Genomic DNA, 25,575 nt, shown 5'->3' with positions numbered 1-25,575 from the left:
GTTCCTCTTTCAACATAAAACAAAACCAGAGAACATTTCTTGATGTGTATCACAGATGAAGCTGGTACCAGCCAGTTTAGGGGGAGACATTCGTGCTAAGACGGGAGAAATGTACAGTTAGCAACTCGCTGGGATTATATACGTCTTGATCTTCCTGCAGTTCTATTACTAAAAATGACATAAAGTAAATGATCCAATGTATTATGGAAATGACTTGTTTGTCACCACATTTAGAACAAGCTACTCAAAGTCACAGGCACTGAGTCTGGGAGAGCAGAGGTGGATGGCCACGAACTCAGGTGAAGGATGTTTATCTTTGTGAGGTCAGAGAAGGGAAGCAGGGCTCTACAACCTGGAAACTTCTGCACGAATGTATCTTCTAACAGTCAGCTCATGGTTTTTTGTTTAACCTCAGATCAATCCTATGCTGGTTTTTTATTCTTTCACTTTTTATGGCTGCTGTGGTGACTCCCTGAGGAAGTAGAGGAAGCAGCCTTCTGAGGTTTCATTCCCCGCACAGATCCATCCAGATCCTCAGGGTCCTCCTGGCTGGACTCATTTTCCTGATTGTGGAAGTCTGAAGAAGTGTCCCTTTCCATCCCACTTCTTGGCTCTCTCTTTCCTTCCTTCCTTCCTCCCTCCCTTCCTTCCTTCCTTCCTTCCTTCCTTTTTTTTTTTTTTTAATTTCCACATTTATTTTTCTTTCATGTGCATAGAAAATGGCAGTGAAGCGTCCTGTGAACGAGGCAAGGAATGGGCATGGCGCTGCAGTACCAGCCTGGTCGTTGTGCTTCCAAAGTACACTATGCATAGTGGAGACAAAGGGTGTTGCAGTTTGTTTTTAATTGCTCGCAGTTCCTTGGGCTTCCCATTTGTTTTTGAAGTTGTCAGTTTCTTCAAATCTCTTTTCAAGTGACACACTGCATTACAAATGATGGCACTTAACCAATGTGGCATTTCCATATTTATATCAACAAAAGAAATTTACGAGACATAATAGCATACAATCTTGACATTTACTAATAGCAATAAAACATGGGCATCATTTTATTTTTTCTGTACAAACTATCAGAACACGACTTTATTCACATTAAAAAATCATCTTTAATTTGATTTGACCTACACATCCCCATTTCATTTCACCCATTTCTCAAACCTCTCATCACGTCACCCACACCTTCACCAGACTACAGAATCTACAAGTAATTAGATGTAACACCTAAATAGAGCTTAGAAAGTCCTCTCCCAAATGTTTCATCACTTCCTTGATAATTCCTTAAAAAAGAAAAACAAATGCACTTCACTCATTCCTTCCACTGACTTTCACATTTCAATCATCAAATCAGCAAGATGGACTTTTCACCTCAATCCGAACAAAGTTAGAAAGAGTTCCTCTGTGGGGCGTCTTGATGCTGCACCTGTGATTCTGGGGACCCTGGGTACTGTTCTGCTCTATAAGAAGTTCGTTTAATGGAATAAAAGTCTACATAATTTGTGATTGATTTCAGTCCACACTGTGTTGACTAATCAGTAGAAGCTGGAAGGTGAACTCGGTCATCAAAATAAGGGTCTTCATAGCTATGAGGAGACTGCAAATACAATCTGTATGATTCAAAGTTATTTTGTTGGAGTCATCTTGACTATAATACAGCTGTTGATGCTGTAGTTGTCTATTTAATTCTCTTGCTGGTGAGGAATATGAACTGATGTAAACTGGCGAAGGTTTGCTGGAGCCTGACTGAACGATGGGTGACGTCTTTTGGTTGGTGGTAGACAAGGAAGGACGTGATTTGAATCAGTCTCGCTCCATTGTCGACACAGGTGTAATAAAATGGTTCTGATTCCACCCATCATTTTTATAAATGCTCCAGCGGTCCTGATATTGCCATAATGTATTCAAGACCTGGGCTGCTGCCTTCACTACTTTTAGAGATGATCTGTTGCCCCTGCCTTTGGTTATGTTCACCAGCTTCTCTATGTCTCCCGAGTCAGCCAGGGCTTTGGTGTTCTCTATATTTTTGCTGGTGACCTCATGCAGAGCACAGCAGATGGCTGCCTTGGACACATCAGACAAGACACTGGGACCGTTGCTGCAGGGAAGATGGTTGACCAGGTCTCGCATGGCATATTTGCCTATGAGCTCCTTGTTGCGAACATCTAGTGTCATATTCCTCAAGGCAGTTGCCACGGAAGAAACAACTCTATTGATATCCATTCTCAGAAGTTCCACAAGGATGGGGAGCCCCTTTTATTTTCGGACAGCCACCCGGATGTATCCTGCAAACTTCCAGTTGCCAGTAGAGAGGTTCTGGAGAGGTCTGGCAGAGCCTTCCAAGGTGGCTGGGTTGGAACTTTCTGCTAGAAGAGTCAGATATAGCTTCACCACCGATGGGTGTCACAGCATCTCAACCCCTTTGGGGGACTTTGACAGTCCTGGGATAGGACCAACTCCATCCCATTGATCTTCTTGCGGAGTCCTCTTTTACTTTTTCTTCCCCCAGCAGCTTGGCTCAGAGTCTTTACTGAGAAACTTTTTCTAGTAAGTCATCACATTTGTTCAGTCCCAGTAACCGGGCCTGGGGCACCTCCAGCTCCAGCCAATAGGACAGGTTACTCAGGGTGCACACGCAATTCTTCACCATCTTGCTGTCATAATCAGATGTGTTCATACACGTGTAGATCACATACAACAGCGAGTCCACTAGCCCCTCTCAGGACTGCATTTGCTTCTGAGCCTCTTACCCCATGGAACTGAGGTTCCTCAGGCAACCTGTCATATTACACAGAATTAGTGAAGTCTGAAATTTAATTTTATGGCCATAATGAAGAGTTATTCCATCCAGAATGTGGAATGATCACAGAGTTTGTTAAGGTTGAGAGAGCATCATGAATAATCGTCATTTTTACAGCATCACATGAGGATAAATTTCAAAGACCTCCTGTGAAAAGCTCCCTTACTTCTGCATCAATAGATTTTCTCAACAGTCACAACAAGGCAGGTATCCCACCAACATTCTTCATTGCTATTTTATTTTCATCTGTAGACTTGCCAAAAATGATGTTTCAAAGGGCACCACAGGCATTCTTCTGAAATCCCAAAACTCCGTGGCCAAAAGGTCAACCAGATGCTTGATTCCCCCTAACCTACACACCCTCATCTTCACGTTGTTGTCACCAAGCAACAGGTGCTGCAGATAGGCTGCTGCATTTGCCTGAACAGATGGGAACTGGTGCTGAAGCATGTGAATGACCTTAGGCAACTCAGGATCATGCCAGGCAAACCCCCTGGGGTCCTTCTAAATGCTGTCTATTGATGGGAATCTTGTGGTACCATCATCAACCGGCACTGCGTGCTGAAGCCTGTTATAATTGCCCTCTTGCACTTGGTATTGTATGGGCCTGTAGGGCTCTGCATAGGTAGCTGTTGTGCTCAGAGCATAATTATTTCTTTGGTATGTAAGGGTACTTTGTTAGCTGTACATCCTTTGTAGATTTCCAATACCTACTGCTGGCTCCCTCTTTTAAATGAGCTAGTCCTGAACTCTTGCTAATGCACTTAATGCAGCTGCTGAGGTAACTGAGGATTTACTGAAGAGCCTCTTAGCTTCCTTTACCTTCCTTAGAAAGAATAGCCTTCTTTCTATCATGTTTGCTATAGGAGTTTTTTTGGTTGGTCAGATACCAATCCCAGTCAGGAGTAATATTGCCATACATCTGAATGTCTTCCAGGTGGCTTCTCTCAAAAGCATAGGTCTGTCGCTCCAAGTTTGCCAGTGTTTCCCATGAAGGCCACGCCCTTATGACTTACCTCCTAAGGGCCACATCTCTTAATGCTTTCACATTGGCCACCAACACATGAACTCTGGGGACACATTCAGACTATAGCATATGCTATTCTTATATTTCATATATCACTCTTGAGACTGCACATTCCACCATGCCTATAACTTAAGTGTAGCTTGAAATATGATGGCTGGTGGACTAGCTCTCTGAGAAACATGCAGAGGATAAGAAATTACTCTATTTTGCTCACTCTCTAGACCTAGGATCATTCTAAAAGTGAATGGAAAATAGTTGGGTGACGACTATATTCCCCTTTCTAAAGAATTCTAAACATGCTTGAAGATAACTAGTTAGAAAACAAGACTAGAATGGAAGTGGATGAAACCATAACAGAGACATATAAAAACCATTTAAAGTTCTTAGAGAGTTTATAACGAAGTCTTAAAAAGCAATTGCAACAAAGCCAAAAATTGACAAGTGGGACCTTATTAAACTAAAAAGCTTCTGCACAGCAAAATAAACTATTGACAGAGTTAAACAGATACCCTTCAGAAGGAAAGAAAATATTCACAAATCATGCATCTGACAAAGGTCTAATATCCGTTATCTATAAGGAACTTAAGCAATTCAAGAAGCAGAAAACACATAACCACATTAAAAAGTGGTCAAATGACATTAACAGACACTTCTCAAAAGAAGGCATGAAAGTGTGCAGCAAACATGAAAAAATGTTTCACATCATTAATGATCAGAGAAATGCAAATCAAAACCACGGTGAGATACCATCTCACACCAGTCAGAATGGCTATTAATAAAAAGTCAAAAAACAACATACTGGCCAGGCTGTAGAGAAAAGGGGACACTTATACACTATTGGTGGGAATGTAAATTAGTTCAGCCACTGTGGAAAGCAGTTTGGAGATTTCTCAAAGAACTTAAAACAGAACTACCATTTGACTCAGCAATCCCGTTACTGGGAATATAGCCAAATGATAATAAATCATTCTCTGAAAAAGACACATGTACTTGTGTGTTCACTGCAGTACTATTCACAATAGCAGAAACATGGAATCAACCCAGGTGCCTGTTAATGGTGGATTGGATAAAGAAAATATGGTACACATACACCATGGAATACTACACAGCCATAAAAAAGAATGAAAGCATGTTCTTTTCAGCCACATGGATGCAGCTGGAGGCTATTATCCAAAGGGAACTAAAGCAGAAACAGAAAACCAAATACCTCCTATTCTTACTTATAAGTGGGAACTAAACACTGAGTACATATGGACATAAAGATGGGAACAATAGCCACTAGAGACTACTAGAGGGGTGGAGGGGGAAAAAGGGTTGAAAAACTACTTATTGGGTACTATAGTTACCACCCGGGTAATGGAATCATTTGTACCCCGAGTCTCAGTGTCATGCAATATACCCATGTAACAAACCTGCACATGTACCCCCGGATCTAATATAGAAGTAGAAATTCAAAAACACTTCTTTGAATAAGTGTTTTTTTAAAACCCACTTTCCCCTCTCTTTCTTTCTTCTACTTGTTTTACTTTTCACAAAGACTTAAATGAAATATTTTAAGTTCTTGTCTTTCATAATGAAAAGTAATTTTTTCACTTTTTTATTATTTCAAAGTTAATAATTTTAAAAATGTATTTAAACGTAAAATTGAAGGTTGTGTATACTCATTATATTTGTTCAACTGAGGCCCCATGCCTGAAATTCTGTGTGTGGGAAGAACACACTGTCAAAAGGGTAGAATAACGAATCACTGTGGGAAGGCTGAAAAATTGTCTGAATCTATCAAAATGTCACAACCAAATTAAGGTTTAATTAAAAGCTAAAAAAAAAAAAAACCTCAGTGTTGAATCCCACAAAATCGTTTTAGAAGATCACTCTTTGCAATATTAGTACTCAGTACTTTAGCTTCTTTCTAATCCACATTACAGACCTGAATTTCAACTATGATGGATGCTTGCCTTTTTGTGAGAATAGGATACTGGAAATAATTTCATAAGTAGAGATTTAGTATGTTATCCACCTCTGATGGGATGCTCTTGACTCAGCTGGTCAATAAGATTGGGGGCACTTACAATATAGTAGCCTTGCCATGAATGCTTTTTATTTTTCTCCTTCTGCCTCACTCTGTTCTCACCTATACTACAAAGTAATAGGATGGATCAATGCAATGACCATAAGATCATTATTCAGACTGCAGATTCCTCAATAGCAGGAAGCACAAATCATCATCATATTTGTATCCCCTCAGCTTGCACCAGTGAAGGAGTAAATAAAATGCTAAAAAAATTTCCAAGAAGAACAAAAGTCAGAATACAAAAAGTAAAAATACAAATAAGTATAATATTTAGCAATATCCCTCTTTACTTTTTCAATGGAATTGCGTTTTAATAAGGTCCATAGTATCCTCATATGATTTGGGGCATATCTGGGGAAACAACATTTGACACACTTTTGAAATGCCTCCTTCACTTGGCTTCTAAGATAATGCTCTCTTCCTTCCCTCCTCCTCCCTCCATCTATTCTCAGTCTCCTCTGCTGACATTCCCTCATCTCCCTGCCTCTATACATTGGAAAAGCCAAAGAAGTAAATCCAAGATTTCTTTTATTTTCTATTTAGTCTAACTTCCTTGATGCTATGAATCTAAATACTATCTACATGCTGATGACTGTCAAACTTATATTTCCAACGTGAGCTTCCCTCTTGAACTCTTGATTCTTAGAGGGAAAATTGACTACTTAACATCTTCATTTAGATGTCTAACACACATCTTGAACCTACCACTTCCTAACCAGAACAGTCTTCACCTTTCAATATGGGACAACAATGTTCTAGTTGCTAAGGCAAAAAACTTTGTCGTCCTTAATGTCACAATTTCTCTTTCTCCCTCCATTCAAACCCACAGCAAATTCTGTAGTATTACATACAAAATATATCTATCATGCATTCATTTCCTGTGTTTTTGCAGTAGACTTTTGACCTCGCCACTTGGACCTTGCAACACTAATGTCTTTTCTCTAGATAGCAGCAGAGTAGTGTTGCTAAAATATGTTTATCCGTGACAATTCTCAAATCAAAACTCTCTAGTGCTTTTCCATAGCATGCAGAATGTAAACCAAAGTCCTCATAGTGGTTTAATTTTCCTATTGATCTGGGCCCAGTCTTATCACTGATTTCCTACAACTTTCTTCTTTGCTCACTCCACTCCAACCATACTGGCCTCTTTCTGTTGTTCTAGAATAATAGGTAAGCTTTTACCCAAGGACTTTTTACTTGTTCCTTTGGCTAGAATTCCTCCCTCAAGTCTCCATATAATTCACTATGTCTCTTCCATCAGTCATACTCAACATCCACCATCTTGAAGAGAATATCCCTAGACATCCTTAACTAAAAGTGCAACCCTTTCCCTTTCCCTAAACACTAAAAAAGTTACTATCCCATTTTCCTTCTTTATTTTATCCAAAATAATTTAGCAACATCTAAAATGGTTTACTCACTAGTCTTGTTTGTTGCAATTTTCCCACTACATCATAAGGTTCATGTCATATGGCTGTCCTAGGGTAAGGCCAGCAAGGCATCTAGGTTGCAAAATTTAAGGAGATAGTCACTCTCAGGTCATGCAAGTGCATTCATGCTTGTCACAACCCTGCTTTCATAAAGGCAAAGATTTTAACTTATTTATTAACTGATACTTTCAAAATGTCCATCATAGTGCCTGAGATATGGTGGAAGTTTACTAAATACTAGCTTAATGTATCTTAGATACTTAATAATAATTTTTTAAAACCCCAGTATGTGCCAATTAGTAACTGCTGATCAGTATTGGAATTTAGTAAGAACTTAATCTCCAGTGACCCACTTTGGTTAAGTTCTTTCACATTAACAGGTTGTAAAATGCCTGGTAAAATACAGAAGTTTCTCCTTTTTCTGCATATGTTTCAGGATCACCAGTGGATGCTTGAAACCATGGATAGTACCTATATATACTATGTTTTTTCTTATATGTATATCTATGATAAAGTTTAATTTAAAAATTTGACACAGTAAGACATTAACAGTAACTAATACTAAAGTAGAACAATTATAACAATATACTTTAATAAAAGTTATAAAAATAATAAAAGTTGAATAAATTATAAAAATAAAAGTTATTTGGTCTCTCTCTCTCAAAATATCTTTTTTTTTTTTTTGAGATGGGGTCTCGCCTTGTTACCCAGGCTGGAGTGCAAAGGCGTGATCTTAGCTCACTGAAGCCTCCACCTCCTGGGTTCAAATGATTCTTCTGCCTCAACCTCCCCTCCCAAGTAGCTGAGATTACAGGTGCCCACCATCACGCCCAGCTATTCAAAATATCTTATTGTAATGGAGTAACCTGTTTCCAGACTGTGGTTGACCCCAAGTAACATAAACTACAGAAGGAAACTGTGAATAAGGAGGGACTGCCGTATTAAAAACTCACCGAGCCGGGGGCGGTGGCTTATGCCTGTAATCCCAGCACTTTGGGAGGCAGAGGTGGGCGGATCATGAAGTCAGGAGATTGAGACCATCCTGCCTTACACTGTGAAACCATGTCTCTATTTAAAAAGAAAAAAAAAATACAAAAAATTAGCCGGGCGTGGTGGTGGGCACCTGTAGTCCCAGCTACTCAGGAGGCTGAGGCGGGAGAATGGCATGAACCCGGGAGGTGGAGCTTGCAGTGAGCAGAGATCATGGCACTGCACTCCAGCCTGAGCAACAGAGCGAGATTCCGTCTTAAAAACAAAACAAAACAAAACCAAAACTGACCTATATAGGCATATGTTTACACCCAGTTCAGAAATGGAGTTGATAACAAGTAATTCCTTACCCCCTAAATAGCTACTTAAATCTCCCACATTCAAACATTATACAACACATAACTGCATTGACCACAAGTAAAATTCAAGGTGTTTACATTTTGTTGAGACATAATATATGAGTAAAAAAGAATAATTTTTGCTAGTGTACTGAGAAAAACTAGGGTATGATATTACCAGAAGAGAAGTGCAGAATGTTTTTTAAGAGACTTATCTAAACTGCAAAAATACAGATTTGTAGGGAAACTATGTGGACACAAGTTCTGTTGTATCCTACTTACATATCTGGCATCCTACTCAATATCCGGTTGGGAGAAAATTATCAGGGTAAACCCTCTGAAGAAAGGGGAAGGTAATGATTAACTGAGGGAGCCTCTGAGGACCTGTGGCCTCAGAGTTTTTCTCTTTGACTAGTGTGAACCCTGAACACTGAAAGGATACATGCTTCCCAGGTAAGAGAGAAATCTGTAAGAAATACAGGCATATTGACCAGGCATGGTGGCTCATGCCTGTAATTTCAGCACTTTGGGAGGCTGAGGCGGGCAGATTACCTGAGGTCGGGAGTTCGAGACCAGCCTGAACAACATGGAGAAACCCCATATTGACTAAAAATATAAAATTAGCTGGGCGTGGTGGTGCATGCCAGTAATCCTGGCTACTCGGGAGGCTGAGGCAGGAGAATGCTTGAACCGGGGAGGCAGAGGTTGTGGTAAGCGCAGATCGCACCATTGCACTCCAGCCGGGCAACAAGAGTGAGACTCTGTCTCAAAAAAAAAAAAAAAAGAAAAAGAGAAAAAGAAACGCATGCATATCTGAGAGATACTGCAGGCCCAGATACACGCCACACGATAAAGCAAATATTGCAATAAAGTGAGTGGCATGTTTTTTTTTGTTTGTTTGTTTCTCAGTGCAAAAAAAAGTTATGTTTATACTATACTAACTAGTCTAAGTGTGCAATAGCCTTACATGTAAAAAATGTACATACCTTCATTTAAAAATATGTTATTGCTAAAAAATGCTAACAATCATCTGGCCTTCAGTGAGTCATAATCTTTTTTGCTGGTGAGAACTTTGCCTCAATGTCGATGGGTGCTGACTAATCAGGGTGGTGGTTGCTGAAGGTTGGAGTGGCTATGACAATTTCTTAAAATAATACAACAGTGAAATTTGCATTGGCTGACTCTTCCTTTCACAAAAGATTTCTCTGACACATGTAATTTTGTTTAATAGCATGTTGCCCACAGTAGAACTTCTTTCAGAATTGGAGTGAATCCACTCAAACCCTGCCACTGCTTTATCAACTGAATTTATGTAATATTCAAAATGCTTTTTATCATTTCAACATTGTTCCTAGAATCTTCATCATGAGTAAATTCCATCTCAAAAAACCATTTTCGTTGCTCATCCATAAGAAGTAACTCTTTACCCATTAAAGTTGTATCATGAGATTGCAACAATTCAGTCACATCTTCAGACTCCATTTCTAATTCTAGTTCTCTTGCTGTTTCCACCACCTCTGGAGTGACTTCTTCCATTGGAACCCTGAATTCCTCAAAGTCATCCATGAGGGTTGGAATCAACTTCTTCCAAATTCCTGATAATGTTGGTATTTTAACCTCCTCTCATGATCACACATATTCTTAAATGGCATCTAGAAATGATAAATCTCTTTCAGAAGATTTTCAATTTACTTTATCTAGATCCATCAGAGGAATCGCAATCTATGGCAGCTATGGCATTACAAAATGTATTTCTTAAATAACAAAACTTGAAAGCCAAAATTACTCCTTGATCCATGGGCTACAGGATGCATGTGGTGTTAGCAGGCATAAAAATAATATGGCTTTCGTTGTATATCTCTGAGATCAGGGCTCTTGGGTGATCAAGTGCATTGTCAATCAGCAGTAATCTTTTGAAAGAAATCTTTTGTTCTGAGCAGTAGGTCTCAAAAGTGGGCTTAAAATATTCAGTAAACCATGTTGTAAACATCCGTGCTGTCATTCAGACTTTGTTCTTCATTTAGGGAGCGCAGGCAGAGTAGATTTAGTGCTGGCTTTATGTTGAAGTCGCCAATTGCATTAGCCCTTAATATGAGAGTCAGCCTGTCTTTTGAAGCTTTAAAGCCAGGCACTGACTTCCCATCTTTAGCTATGAAAGTCCTAGATGGCATCTTCTTCCAATAAAAGGTTGTTTCATCTACGTTGAAAATCTGTCATTTAGTGTAGCCACCTTCTTCAATGATCTTAGCTAGATCTTCTGCATAATTTGTTGTTTCTACATCAGCACGTGCTTCTTCACTTTGAACCAACGTCTGCTACCTTCCACCTTTTCTTATGCAACTTCCTCACCTCTCACAGCTTTATATAATTGAAGAGAATTAGGACCTTGGTCTGGATTAGGCTTTGCTTTAAGGGGATATTGTGGCTTGTTTGATCTTCTATGCAGGCTACTGAAACTTTCTCCATATCAGCAAGAAGACTGCATGGCTTTATCATCACTTGTGTGTTCACTGGAGTAGCACTTTTAATTTCCTTCCAGAACTTTTCTTTTGCATTTACACCTTGGCTGTTTGTTGCAAGAGGCCTAGTTTTAGGCCTATCAGGGCTTTTGACAGGCCTTTGTCACTAATCTTAATCATTTCTAGCTTCTGATTTAAAGTAAGAGCTATGGGACTCTTGCTTTCACTTGAACACTTAGAGACTATTGTGAAGTTATTCTTTGGCCTAATTTCAATATTGTTGTGTCGCAGCAAGTAGGGAGGCTTGAGCAGAGGGAGAGAGATGAGGCTGGTCACTGGAGCACTCAGAACGTGCACAATATTTCTCAGTTAAGTTTGCCATTTTATATGGGTATGGTTCATGGCATCTCATAAAAAGTACAATAGTGACATCAAAGATCACTGATCACAGATCACCGTAACTGACATAATTAATAATAATAAAATTTGAAATATGAGAATTATCAAAATGTGACACTGAGACATGAAGCGAGCACATGCTGTTGGAAGAATGGAGTCAGTACACTTGCTTCATGCAAGGTTGTCATGGACCTTCAATTTACAAAAAAACATAGTATCTGTGAAGTTCAATAAGGCAAGAACCATAAAACGAGGTATGCCTGTGGATAGAATCCATGAAAACATTTTTGAATAAACTTGAGAAAAAGTCAGGAGAAGAAAATTCATCACAAGGAGAATTAACTGACAGGGAAGATACTTGACCAGTAGTTCCACATGAACTGTTGGAGGAACTATTCTCTATAGTTCCATATGAAATGTTGACCAAACAAAGCATCTATTAAAGCTCAACAAAGTTGTAGTGAAGTTCAAAGAAATGATTAGAAGATAACAAAAGAAATGAAAAGCAAACTGGATTATTTCTGTGGGGAGGGATAATATGTAAAGTATTCCAGAGGCAAAGCAATGTTACAAGCCATAGGGAAAATTAGACTATAGCGCAATTATAGTCAGGGTGATAGTAGAAAGAACTGAGGAAATTTTGCAATCCAAACAGGTAAAGATCTAGTACAAAATATAAATGATAAACATTATAGGTTTGAAAGATAAAGAGTATCCAGCATAAACCTAAGTAATTTTCCTTATGTGCATAACCAAAACATAAAGAATAATTATCATAACATATATTGGAAGGAACCTTTCCCAAAATAATATGTGACTCTGTAGATGAAAAGAACTTTAGGTTTCGCAGTAAAAATATTGTTACAAAAAATTAACACAAAGAGATAATCCTGTAAATCTCATTAAAATTCAATAATGAAGAAAAAATTCTTAAAATATTCAGGCAGGAAAACATAGTCATGTACAAAGGAGAAAAAATTTCTCCAGTGAAAAAGATATTGTCAGAAGATAGTGGAGCAATAAAAGATCTGAGTAACATGATGCCTTTAGATACTCTTACCATAAAGGTGAAGATGTACATTCTGAATCACCAATTCAGGGACACAGCACTCTTGAAATCCTACTTGATCAGATCCAAATATTCAAGAAATAAATCGGAACAAAGAACTCAGATATATTAGTTTCATATTGCTGCTATAACAAATTACATAAACTTGGAGACTTAAAACAGCACAATTTTTAAAAAAATCATCTAGTTTTGGAGTTCAGGAGTCCAAAACAAGTGTCACTATACTAAAATCAGGGTATCAGTGGGACTTTTGGAGGGTCTAGGGAAAAAGCAGTTTGTTTGCCGTTTCCAGACCCTAGAGACTAACAACATTCCTTGACTCATGGCCACTTCTTTCCTTTTCAAATTCAACACCATAATATTTTCAAATCTGTCTCTGACTTTTACATTATTAGCTTCTTCTGTCACATATAAAGACCCTGGTGATTTAAATTGGATCCACCCAGATAATCCAGGATAATTTTCCCATTTCAATATTCTTAATCACATCTGGGAAGTTCTGGAACATAATATAACATATTCACAGGTTTTGGGGATTAGAATGTGAATATCTTCAGGAGTTATTCTGCCTACCACATCAGTTACAGGGAAACCATGGTAAAGGACTGATGTAAACATTAAATCTGTCTAAAAATAGAAATAAGACATATATTGTATAATTTCAGCAATAAATTAGAATATACATAATATAAATAGAATAGAATGTACATATAAATTTTGAACATATAAAATATAATTTTTTGATAAAATGAATAAGTAAAATATTTTTAAACAATTGAGAGATATACAATAACAATGTAAACAATGATTGTCTCTCAATGGTGGGATTTTGTGACTTTTATTTATACTTTTCTTTATTTTCCCAATTTCTATAACAGATATATTTGAAATCAAAATAAACATATACTAAAATGAAATGTTATCTTCAAACACACACAGTTATATATACAAACATACATAAATCCATCATATAAGTACTAGTCCAGACATTTAAAACATCCCTACATTGTAGATATAAACAAAAAAAGAATAATGTAGAATTATAGTAGAATGATTTATATTCCTTTGGGAATATAAGGACATATTAAGGACACATGCATGCATATGCTCGTTGCAGCACTATTCACAATAGCAAAGACATGGAATCAACCTAAATGCCCACCAATGGTAGAATGGAAAAAGAAAAACGTGGTGCATGTACACCATGGAATACTAGCCATAAAAAAGAATGAGATCATGTCTTTTGCAGGTACATGGATGGAGCTGGAGGCCATTATCCTTGGCAAACTAATGCAGGAATGGAAAACCAAATACTGCCTGTTCTCACTTATAAGTGGGAGCTAAATAATGAGAACACATGGACACATAGAGGGGAACAACACACACTAGGACCTGTTGGAGAGTGGAGGGTGGGAGGAGGGAGAGGATCAGGAAAAACAAATAATTGGGTACTAGGCTTAATACTGGGTAAGCAAATAATCTGTACATCAAACCCCTATGTCACAAGTTGAACTATGTGACAAACCTGCACATATAACCCCGAGCTTAAAATAAAAGTTAAAAAAATAAATAAATGTTAATAAATTAAAATAAAAAAGAATAATGTAAAATTAAGTATTTTATATAAAATTTAAACCATAACATCAAACATTTTTGTGTTTTTTCTGATTTGATTTTTTAAACATCTCTTCATTTTATTAAAATTATTTTATTAGTTTTAGTGAAGTTTGTATTAAAAGCAAAAGAAAGGGGAGAAATGGGGAAAGTGTGAAAAGTCAAATGACTCCTGGAATAGAAAGACATCAGAGAGTGCAGAGGGACATCTTTGCAGATAAGAAGATAAGAATAGATGACTCATGTAGTTTAATCACCTAATTCTCTTGCTTTGCATCAGGATTCATAAAGTGGGTGATACACAATTGTCATGAGTTGGGTACTTTTATTTAAAATTTATTGGTGTATAGATAAGTCTCTATTAGACAGTCTATTTGAGATACAGGAGACGGCAGATGTATGTGTCAACTAGCCAATATCCTACTATCAATATAGTTCCATGAAGAACACATATTCTCACACAACTGACTCTAATGAACTATCCCAGTTCAAGTCTCTATTCAGTACCATAGAACCTTAACAAATAGCTGCATTCCTTGGTTCCATTATCATTCACTAGGCATTGGTCAATAAACAAGTGAATTATCAATGACCAAAACAAAAGCTTCTGTCCTTATAGAGCTAATTTGTACTGGGTAGGAAAGGCTACAAACAATAAATACAGTAAATAAATAATTTAGAATATATTAGAAAGAGGGAATTGCTATGGGTTAAAGAAAGGAAAAGTAGGTTTGAATAATGGTGCCAAGCAGTGCTGGGGTAGGGGAGGAATTGGAAATAGATTGCAGTGTGAAATGGGATGGTCAGAAGGTGATATTTGAGCAGATTTGAAGGTTATATTATTGCTAGACAAGAAGCTATCTGGAGACCATAGCAGGCAGAGGATACAGATACAGAAAAAGATTCAAAGTAAAAACTGCTTGGGAAGTGATGTCAGCAAGATGGCAAACTGGGTGATCCCAACTCTCACCCCTAAACAAAAACAATGATAAAATCAAATATTTGTGGAAAAGGATAGCTCTGGGAGAAGCCCTGAGGCAGTTAGGGGGCAGCAGCAATCCATAGGAGTGCAGAGACCATGAATGGCTAATAGAAAGGGGTAGGAAGCATTTTTTATGTGTTGCCCCATCCCCCAGACTGGCACAGTGCCACAAGGAATCCCCTTGGTCACTGGTTGCCTCATGGGGGAACAGGGAGAGTGGGTGGACCTCAGCAGCCGTTGACACCAAGAATTCCAGTGGCCCTAACTACCATTGCAAAGGACTTCTGCGGTCTCTGACATGGACCCCAGCTGCTGCGTCACTGATGCCACAGATGCCAAGTACCCCCCTTCCCACACTGGACTCAGAGTTGCTGGAGTTGCAGCCAATGCCAGGCTGCACATGCTCATGCCTGAGAATAGGAACCTGCCATAAAGCATGTGCCTTTGCACAGTTTCTGTCACTTAATGGTGCCACCACTTGCATGCTCAGGTGTCTACTGGACCATATCTGCACTACAGCTGTGCACATATGACCAAGGGACCAGACACCTGCTGAAGCTAAGCATATGCACCCATTGAACCACGTGCCCATTGTAGCTTTGCCCAGTGCCCACCAGACCTGATGATTATGTGCCTGCCACCTCCATGGCACATGCTCCAGCATGCTCAGTAGACTAGGCATTCACTGTAGCTGCATGTATACACACACACCCACCAGACTTAACCTCTGTGCCCCACCCCCGAGACAGCTCCCTCATATGCCTTTAGAACTTGTGTTCCTATGCATTACTGAATACATAGCTGGATGTAGAACAACCACACACTTCACCCTACCTGCCCACAAAAGAAATTTTTTACCTACCAAGGCCAATTTGTGAAGTTTGGAAGGGACAACTGCTTCTTCAAATGTGAAGACAACACAAGGCTATAAGGAACATGAAAAACGAGGAGAACATGATACCACCATAGTCACCCAATAACTCTCCAGTAACCAAACCAAATAATGGATATTTTTAAATTGCTGGGCAAATAAGTATAAATAATTGTTTTAAAGAAACTCTGTGAGCAGTGAGAGAACACAGACAGACATCAAGTAAACCAGGAAAGCAACACATGAACAAAATAAGTTCTACAATGAAATAGAAATAATAAAAAAGAACTAAACAGAAATTCTGGAGCTGAAGAATACAGTGACAGAAATAAAAAAATACAATATAGGGCTTCAACAGCAGACTTGATCACACAGAAGAAAGAACAAGCAAATCTGAAGACATACATCATTTGAAAACATCTAGACAGAGGAGAGAAAAAAAGAATGAAAACGAGTAGAGAAAGTCTACAGGATATATGGAATATCAACAAGCAAATCAATGCATGCATTGTGGGTGTTTCAAATAGAAAACAGACAGAAATGGGGCAGAAAGCTTATTTAAAGAACTAATGCTGAAAACTTCCCAAATCATGAGAGGAAAATTAACATACAAGATTCATGAAGTTCAAAAGTATTTAAGTAAGATCAACTCAAAGAAGACTATACCAAGCCACATTATAAACAAATTGTCAAGAGTCAAAGAGAGAGAGTTTTAAAAATTACTTTTATTATTATTATTATTGACTAAGTTATAATTATATGCATAATGTATGGAGCAAAATGTGAGGTTTTGATATATGTATACAATATGGCATGGTTAAACCAAGTAATTAACATTTCCATCACCTTATCTTTTTTTATAACAAAACATAGGAAATTTACTTTATTAGTTATTTTGAAATATACAACACATTATTATTCACGACAGTCACCTGAGACTATACCTGAGATCTATTACCCTGATAGGCAATAGATCTCAAAACCTATTTCTCCTGTCTATCTAAAACTTTGTACCCTTTGATCAACGTTTCCCACCCCTACCTTAGACTGACTGGAGGCATAATAATTTAAATAATTTAAATAAAATCAGATTGCTGTTTTGGTTGTTGTCCTGCAAATATAACGGCATAAATATATATTTTTCCTAAGCCTGAATACAGTATGTCTCTTCTGGGTGTGCAATATTATTGACATGTCAAATGAATTAAAATTTTCTGAGGTGGCATGGGTTATAAATTTGCTATATTGATTAATTTAGTAGCTACCAGTTTTTTCTTTTTTAGTCTGTATTGTTTTGAACTTTGAATGTGACTTTGAATGGATCTAAATTTAAAGGAATGTAGAACCAAAATGTAGAAAAGGTTTTCCCTCCTATCTGAACTTGATTTTTACATGGTTTAAACTTTCTTAAGTTACAGATGACTCTCAAGTTCATCTATTCACCTGTCTCATCGTAAAGATGAAGAAACTGCAACGGGAAGTCAAAAACTCCTGTGGAATTACAAAGCACTTTTGTGATAGCAGATTTCTGGCTTTTGGCCTTCACTTTCATTAAAATATGATCCTTTTTTATTCCTGTGTCTCCAGGTTATTCAATTTTTTTGTTGTTAAAATTCTTGAATGTATTTTTTTTTTCTTTTTGCCTTTGATTTAGCCCCAACACACATCTTCTCCACAAGAATTTAACTCTGTTTCTTTGGGAATACAGCATCTTATGTGGGGTAAGATCAGGTCCTTTGCCATAAAACAGATCTGCATTTAAATCCTAGCTCTACCACTTACTTACTATGTAATTTGGGGCAAATTACGTTTCTTAGTTTTACTGTTTTCAAGCTAATAATAATGACATAGGGACTTTGTTTTCTCTGAAGAAAAGGAGGTGTTGTATCAATTGATTAATGGTAAGAAAACAGTAAACTTTCTACAAAAATGAAGATGATTATCAGATATTATGTTAAAGAAGTTAAAGAAATTAAACATTTTACATAATGTCTTCAAGAAGAGTTTTTGTAAGCAAAACTTCTACAAAATTTAAACTAAAAAAAATACTCTGTTTCTTGAAAAAGTAATAGTTGAATCACATACACATAAAAGGAATATGAATTTGGAAGCCAAGAGTAGAATTTTTTTAAAATTAAGAAGGATTCATTTGGAAAAGCTTTGTGAAGGATATGAGTTGAAAACCAGGTTTTGAAGGAAAGTGCAACAAGATTTGGCAGCCTAAAGGGTGAAGGATATTTTAGATGCAGTAATAAGGGAAATAGCTTAAAATGTTGACAAGGGTATGGATATAGCAGTTTTTTTTTTTTTTTTTAAGGAGCAATTTGTCACTGTATGGTACCTCTTGCAAAATCTGTTTGTAAATTCATTTATACTCTTTCCAAAATTGAAGTGAAACTGTTAAGAGTAAAAAACTACAGACACTATAAAAAAAAGAAAGACAAGAATTAAGTTTTTTTAAAAAAATAGTTAAGAGTGGAGATATTTTAATTCTAAATTTTCTGCCGCAAAATATCTATTCTGTCCAAAGACTGCTGAGGTGAGAAGCTTTGTTACTTTATGATCAACACACTTTATTTTCTTCTCCACCTTAGTTATTGGTCCCTCCTTTTATTTTCCTTCTTGCTAATAAACATTTTGTGTTCCAAATTTTAACCCTTACCATATGGTAGAGATTTGGGGTCGAAAAGGCAATGTATATAACTTCCTTTAAATTCTAGTCACGAGAGGCCACCAGTGTTTAACCTGGACATTGTCAATTAGCTAAATTGTGAAGTAAGTGCACAACAAAGACATAGCCAGTTGAAACGTGTAAGCAAATTAATGAGAAGTTCAGTATTCTCTTCTGATGCTTGAGTGGCTGGTCTTCCTATGGGCAGTCTTCTCTCTTCCATCATCAGTCAAAACATGTGAGGTCAACAACTACAAAGCAGTATCTGCATTTCTCTTTAGTTGATTTTAATAAAAGTCAAGCCATGGTCCAAAAAGAGGTGTGTCCTCACTGGTAGAAATATAATTCATTTTGTGAAGAGCAATGTGGAAGACAAAGATGTAGTCTGGGAAAGTTAAGAATTCCCAGTACCAACAGTATAAAAAGCGGGAGATAAAAACTCACTGCACACTAGAAAAGACCAGCATCTTCAGTAGTAACATTCTTGAGTCCTTACTATGCAGAGCAAGCTCTTCTCAACGCCAGATATAAAAATCTAAAACATATCTCAGAGCCTGGGGGAGATAAGACAAGAGAAATGTGAACAGGAACAAGAAAACAAAAAATAAGTCAAACAAAGAAACACCAAACAGAGAAATCTTTTGGGAATGTATTTGCCGCTTTTTGAGATGGAGTGTCTGTTGCCCAGGCCAGAGTCTGCTTGAATCTCAGCTCACTGCAAGCTCCGCCTCCCGAGTTTACGCCCTTCTCCTCCCTCAGCCTCCCGAGTAGCTGGGATTACAGGTGCCTGCCACCTCGCCCGGCTAGTTTTTTTTTTTTTTGTATTTTTTTAGTAGAGACGGGATTTCACCGTGTTAGCCAGGATGGTCTCGGCCTCTTTGTCTCTTCTCAACCAGGAAACAGTCCTTTTCCTCTGCAGAATTCATTTGATTTGATCTATTAAAAAGGACAGAGCTGATTGAAACAAGAGTTTAAGTGTGTCACTAGAAAGACCTTTCGATCTTTGGCTGCTCCAAGTCTGCTTCAGAACACTCTGTTCTTTCTGTCCTCATTTCTCACCAGTATTTCTTTATGCCAAAGAGTCAAGTACCGAAAGTAATTTTAAAATAGATGAGTGCAAGTGTTCCGGGACCAAACTGAGGTTCGGACTGCTGTTTCTCACGGCCTGGTAACAAGATGCAGATGAAAAGAGTTTTTATTTCTGTAACCGGTTACAGGGAGAAGGCCTGAAAAATACCACCAGACCAACTCACAATTACAAAGTCTTCCAGAGCTTATATACTTTCCAAGCTATATGACTACGTGTAAGCCTGCACTCAGCTAAAGACAGAGCAATTAACTTCTTTTAATCTATAACCATCATTCTCAGCAAACTATCGCAAGAACAGAAAACCAAACACCGCATGTTCTCATAGGTGGGAACTGAACAATGAGATCACTTGGACTCGGGAAGGGGAACATCACATACCAGGGCCTATTATGGGGAGGGGGGAGGGGGAGGGGGGAGGGGGGAGGGATTGCATTGGGAGTTATACCTGATGTAAATGACTGGTTGATGGGTGCTGATGAGTTGATGGGTGCAGCACACCAACATGGCACAAGTATACATATGTAACAAACATGCACATTATGCACATGTACTGTAGAACTTAAAGTATAATAATAATAAAAAAAGGGAAAAAAATTAAAAAAAAAAATCGATAAGATCTGAGTCCTGAAGACCTTCCTCTGGAGCCTCAGTAAATTTACTTAATCTAAATGGGTTCAGGTGCTGGAGTGATTACCTTTCTCTTGTCTCCTGCTAAATTACGGAGGCCTGGGGAGTTTCTTCAGATCCCTAATAAAACTTGTTTACTCCCAGATGGGTCCTGTTAAGAGTTAATTCATTATTTTCTCATGCTTTAAGGCCCAGGAAAGGCCTAGGCAAAATGCTTGGTAGGCTTTTGTTACATTCCAGCCTTTGCATAAGGGCACTGGCTCTTTCAGCTTTTAATATTTAACTTAACTACTTAGTCAGTACTGAGACAGTTGTTATGGAGGCCTGTGTGAAACCTGGCCTGCCACACAAGGTTAGGGAAAAAAATGGATTCCACCAACAGATTGTGTCTTCTCCCTAAGAAATCACTTTTGCAATGAAGAACCAGAAAGAAGCCTTTTTAAAATTACAATTTGAGGTGAGAAATGATTCCATTTAACTCTGAATTGAATGAACTCTGACACTTTTATACTGCATTTTCCAGCAATTTGGGATAAAATTTAATACTTTTAAAAAATCCTAATAGCGCATCGCTACTACTACATTTCCTTGCTTTTTATTACCAATTCCACTGCTTTAGGTTGCTAAGAGATCAAGTTCTAGGTTAAAAATTAGAAAACCAGGCTTCTGTTTGCATGTCTGTTACTGACTGTGTAGGACTTGGTAGAAATTCTGCACATCCATTTGTTCAGAAAAATCATTTTTTTAAACAACTTCACTGCTAAAGAATCAAATATAAGAATCTATTGTCAAGCATGAAATTAAGGAAAATTACTAGTAAGAAAAGAAAAAAATTGATTTGGAAAATTTTAAAATTATTTTATTTATAGAGCTGTGAGCCATAGATCCCAAAGCCTTCCTCTGTGTTTTTGTTTAATAGCCTTGTCAAGATATAACACACATATTACACAGTCTCTCCATACACCCTACCCCTAGGTAACTACAGTCTATGTTCTGTCTCTATAGATTTGCCTTTTGGACATTTCATATTAGAATTGTTACAGGAAAGGAGTGCCCATCCAGACCCAAAGAGAGAGTTCTCATGCAAGAAAAAATTCAGGGAGAGTTCATAGAGTAAAGTGAAAGCAAGCTTGTTAAGAAAGTAAAGGAATAAAAGAATGGCTACTCCATAGAGCAGCCCTGAGAGCTGCTGGTTGCCCATTTTTTTATGGTTATTTCTTGATTATATGTTAAACAAGGGGTGGATTATTCATGCCTCCCCTTTTTAGACCGTATAGGGTAACTTTCTGATGTTGCCAGGGCATTTGTAAACTGTCATGGTGCTGGTGGGAGTGAAGCAGTGAGGACGACCAGCGGTCACTCTCATCGCCATCTTGGTTTTGGTGGGATTTGGCCAACTTCCTTACTGCAACCTGTTTTATCAGCGAGGTCTTTATGACCTGTATCTTGTACCAACCTCCTGTCTCATCCTGTGACTTAGAATGCCTTAAATGTTTAGAAATGCAGACCAGTAGGTCTCAGCTTCATTTTACCCAGCCCCTATTCAAGATGAAGTTGCTCTGGTTCAAATGCCTCTGACAGAGTAATATAATATATAGTCCCTTGTGATTGACTTATTTTACATGGCATAATGTTTTCAAAGTTCACACATGCTTTAGCATGTACCTACTTCTTTTTATCATTGAATAATATTCCATTCTATTAATATTTATTGTCTCTTCATCCATCAGTTGTCATACATTTGGGTTGTTTCCACCTTCAGCTATTATGAATAATGCCCCTGTGAACATTGGTTTGCAAGCTTTTGTGTGAATATATGTGTTAATTTTTCTTGGGCAAATACCCAGCAGTGGAATTTCTAGATAATGTGTAAATTTGTTTAAATATGTGAGGAACTGCCAGACTGTTTTTCAAAGTGGCTGTACCATTTTATACCCTCAGCACATTCTCTCCAACACTTGTTATTATCTATCTCTCTTTTTTTTTTTTTTTTTAACTATAGGCATTCTGGTAGGTGTGAAGTGGTATCATATGACATTTTGGGTTTGCATTTCCCTAATGGTGAATGATGTTGAGCATTTTGTAATGTCTTTATTGGCCATTTGAGTATCTTATTTGGAGAAATATCCGTTGAGATTTAAATTCAGTTATTTGCCATTTTATTTTTGAGTTGTGACAGTTACTCTGCTTTTTCCCAAGCTTCCAAGTCCTGTAACTCCTGGCACAGGGCTGGTTTTACCTGATTATACAAAGTATCCACTTGTTCCCAGCAAGCCTTCTCCTGGCTATCCATTCTAGGGCACAAGTTCCTTGATTTGTAAAAAAGGTCTCCATGGTAAATTTAAGCTGGGGATTCAGACTAAGCAAAGTTCTTTTCCAGAGATGAATGAACCCACTTTACATTGTCAGAAAATAAAAGCTATGCATCATTTTCTGCAGATGCCAGAGAACTTGGAGATGATTAATTTACTGCCCCAAAGAGCTTTAAATTATTCAACTACAGGGCATTTTGTTAGTTTCAAATGCGATTTGGTTTATTGTCTATGTAAATGCCTCTTTTTCCATATATTTTAATCTCTATGTCATCCCAATTTCTTTCAGAAACAGGAAAAACAAATCTTTGGGGAAATAAATACAGGAAAAATGTGAAAATGGTACTCACAAATTTTTATCTACCAGAAAATTTACTTTTTAATCTTTTCATGTCATAGAAAATGATCAGTGTCTCTGGGAATAAAGTCTAAGGCTACATGTGTTATATCAAATTGTAAAGGTACAATTGTATTCACCAACAACTTACAAATTTTTATCTACCAAAAAATTTACTTTTTAATCTTTTCATGCCATAGAAAATGATCAGTCTCTCTGGGAATAAAGCCTAAGGCTATATGTGGTATATCAAATTGTAAAGGTACAATTGTCTTAACCAACAAAAAGGAAGTCATAAAGTCTTTCTAGATGAAAGAAGGTAAAGAATAGAATGAATTTTTGAGTTAATGAAAGTTACAGTAATTTCCATCATTTACAGTGACCTAGGGCTGCATCTCTCCCCATTACCTGCCAGAGCCTTTTGTTGTGTGGTGGTATCATGTAGTATCCATTCTTCTACACTGTAGGTAAGGCCCAGACAAGACTTTAGATTAGATTCATATTTTTGGGGGGTGGAGGAATGGGTTAGATACAGCCTCTCCCTTTTAAACAGTCACCTGTCTCATATTATCTCTTCCAGTTCCCATGTTCTTCACCAGGTTACTTTTAATCAAGTATTCATTTATCAAGTTACTCCTCCACCCTCTCAGAAATATTCACATAGCATTATAAAAGAAGAAAAAGCTTTCATAACCGAGAGAATGCATTTCTCATACTGTGTTAGCATTCTTCTAGGGAAATTTTTGTTGGTTTGTTGAACATTTTTTCCCATTTTTTGAAGATGGTAGCAGGTATTCTTCATAGTCCCACTCAAAAGAAAAAAAATACTCAAAATTGGCTTGCATACATAGTTTTTTCATAGCTTACCTTTTTTTTATTAAAAACCAAGGCTCAATTTGACAACTCACCTAATTAATCCCCCAATCATTAGTTTTGATGAAAAAGCCAGTTTTACATTCCATAGGAAATTTACCATCATGGATAAATTATGAAAAGAATATGTCAAATGCTTTAGGGGGTTTTAAAAAGAGAATAATAAAAAACTTTTTTTTTTTAAACAATAAAAGCATCTCAGTAAAAATGCAAATAACCTCCTAGCACAATTACTTTGAAAAAAACCCACACAAATTTTAGTGTTTAATTATTTGTTTAAAATATGAGTCATGATACTGTACAAATAAAAGTTTTGCAGGCAGTAACTTTGGTTAGTTTTCTAATGTTTAATCTGAACTGTATATTTCTGGCCCTGAGACAAGTAAAAACACATGATAGTAGCTGTGATTAAGATAATCTCTTACTTCTGTAGCTTGTCTCCTGGTCTCTTGGAAAACTCGGTAGGCAGCTGACCAATCTGCTACTCTCTATGCATTAATTTTGTAAGAAAGGGACTCTAAGACAGATTCTCCATGGACTGTAAACTTTAAGAGGGACTTTCTTCACATTAGTTTAATTTCCTGGTTGTAGATTTGTTATTTTTTTAATGGGTGGGTTTCTGGCCTTTTCAAATCCTGAAAATCATTTTGCCTATAACTAGAGTCATTAGAATGTTGATTACAGACACAAAAAATTTAAAATTAAACCAGAAATATAATCAAACTAGTATTTTTTTTAGAGACAAATCTCATGTAATAAGCTTTTAGTTACAAGGAACAGAAAGTTCAACCCAGAATGGCATGAGGAAAAGGGGAATCATTGGTTTAGTGTAGACTCCAGAGCTATGTGCATCTTCATTTATATCAAGTGGGAACTCAAAAGAAAGTTCAGTTCCCTAAAAATTTCAATATATAGATTTGAAGCTCTTCAGCGATGATGAGTCAGACCCAATCATGTGACCAAACCTGAACCACCTGGTATCTGAGGTTTGAAAAAATGTAATTGGATTAAGTTCATGCGATCACTCTCAGAAGCTGGACATAGAATCAGACTTTATCTATGTCAGTTTCAGTGCTTTTGGCTACATGTAATAGAAACTCAACCTCAAGTTAATTTAACATCTAAAGATATTTAGTTAACACTAAATATCTTATTTATTATCTTGTTATTTATCTTCCTTGTTATTATCTTGTTATTTATCTTCCTATCATCTTTAGATGTTATCATCTTAGATGTTAACATCTACAGATAGATGTTAAGATAATAACCTCTGAAGATAATAGGAAGTTTAGAGAGATTACAGTTTCCAAGCATAGTGAAATAGGATTCCAGCTTGTCTGCAGTTTCCTTGGTCTTGGTTTCCTCCATGCATAGTAAAGTGTTCTACCATGAATCACCAGGTAAATAGGGCAAACAATTTTAGTGAGAAAAATAAAAGACACCCACAGTTATTTAATGCCCAGTCTTTACCTGTCTCTGTACCAGGCAAATACATGCAATACCTAACCCTCCCAATTATACCCACAGAGAAAGCAAGACATTGAGAGGTTTGGTTGTATGCCCATACTTGCGTGTCTGTGCACCAAGAAGCAAGAAGCCAAAGACAGATGCTTCTGACTACAA

General features: G+C 37.3%; 2 pseudogenes across 1 annotated transcript; both read right to left on the bottom strand.

The window, feature by feature from the left end:
• Positions 1-1,429: 1,429 nt before the first annotated feature.
• Positions 1,430-2,489, bottom strand: LOC116269187 (annotated as a pseudogene). The gene has a single exon (XR_004176633.1). The product of XR_004176633.1 is annotated as a plakophilin-4 pseudogene (transcript).
• Positions 2,490-2,557: 68 nt separating this feature from the next.
• Positions 2,558-3,647, bottom strand: LOC110740823 (annotated as a pseudogene).
• Between the last annotated feature and the right edge of the window lie 21,928 nt (positions 3,648-25,575).

The sequence above is a fragment of the Papio anubis genome, chromosome 10, assembly GCF_008728515.1.
Source record: "Papio anubis isolate 15944 chromosome 10, Panubis1.0, whole genome shotgun sequence".
Lineage (NCBI taxonomy): Eukaryota > Metazoa > Chordata > Mammalia > Primates > Cercopithecidae > Papio > Papio anubis.
This window is presented reverse-complemented; position numbering and strand designations above follow the sequence as displayed.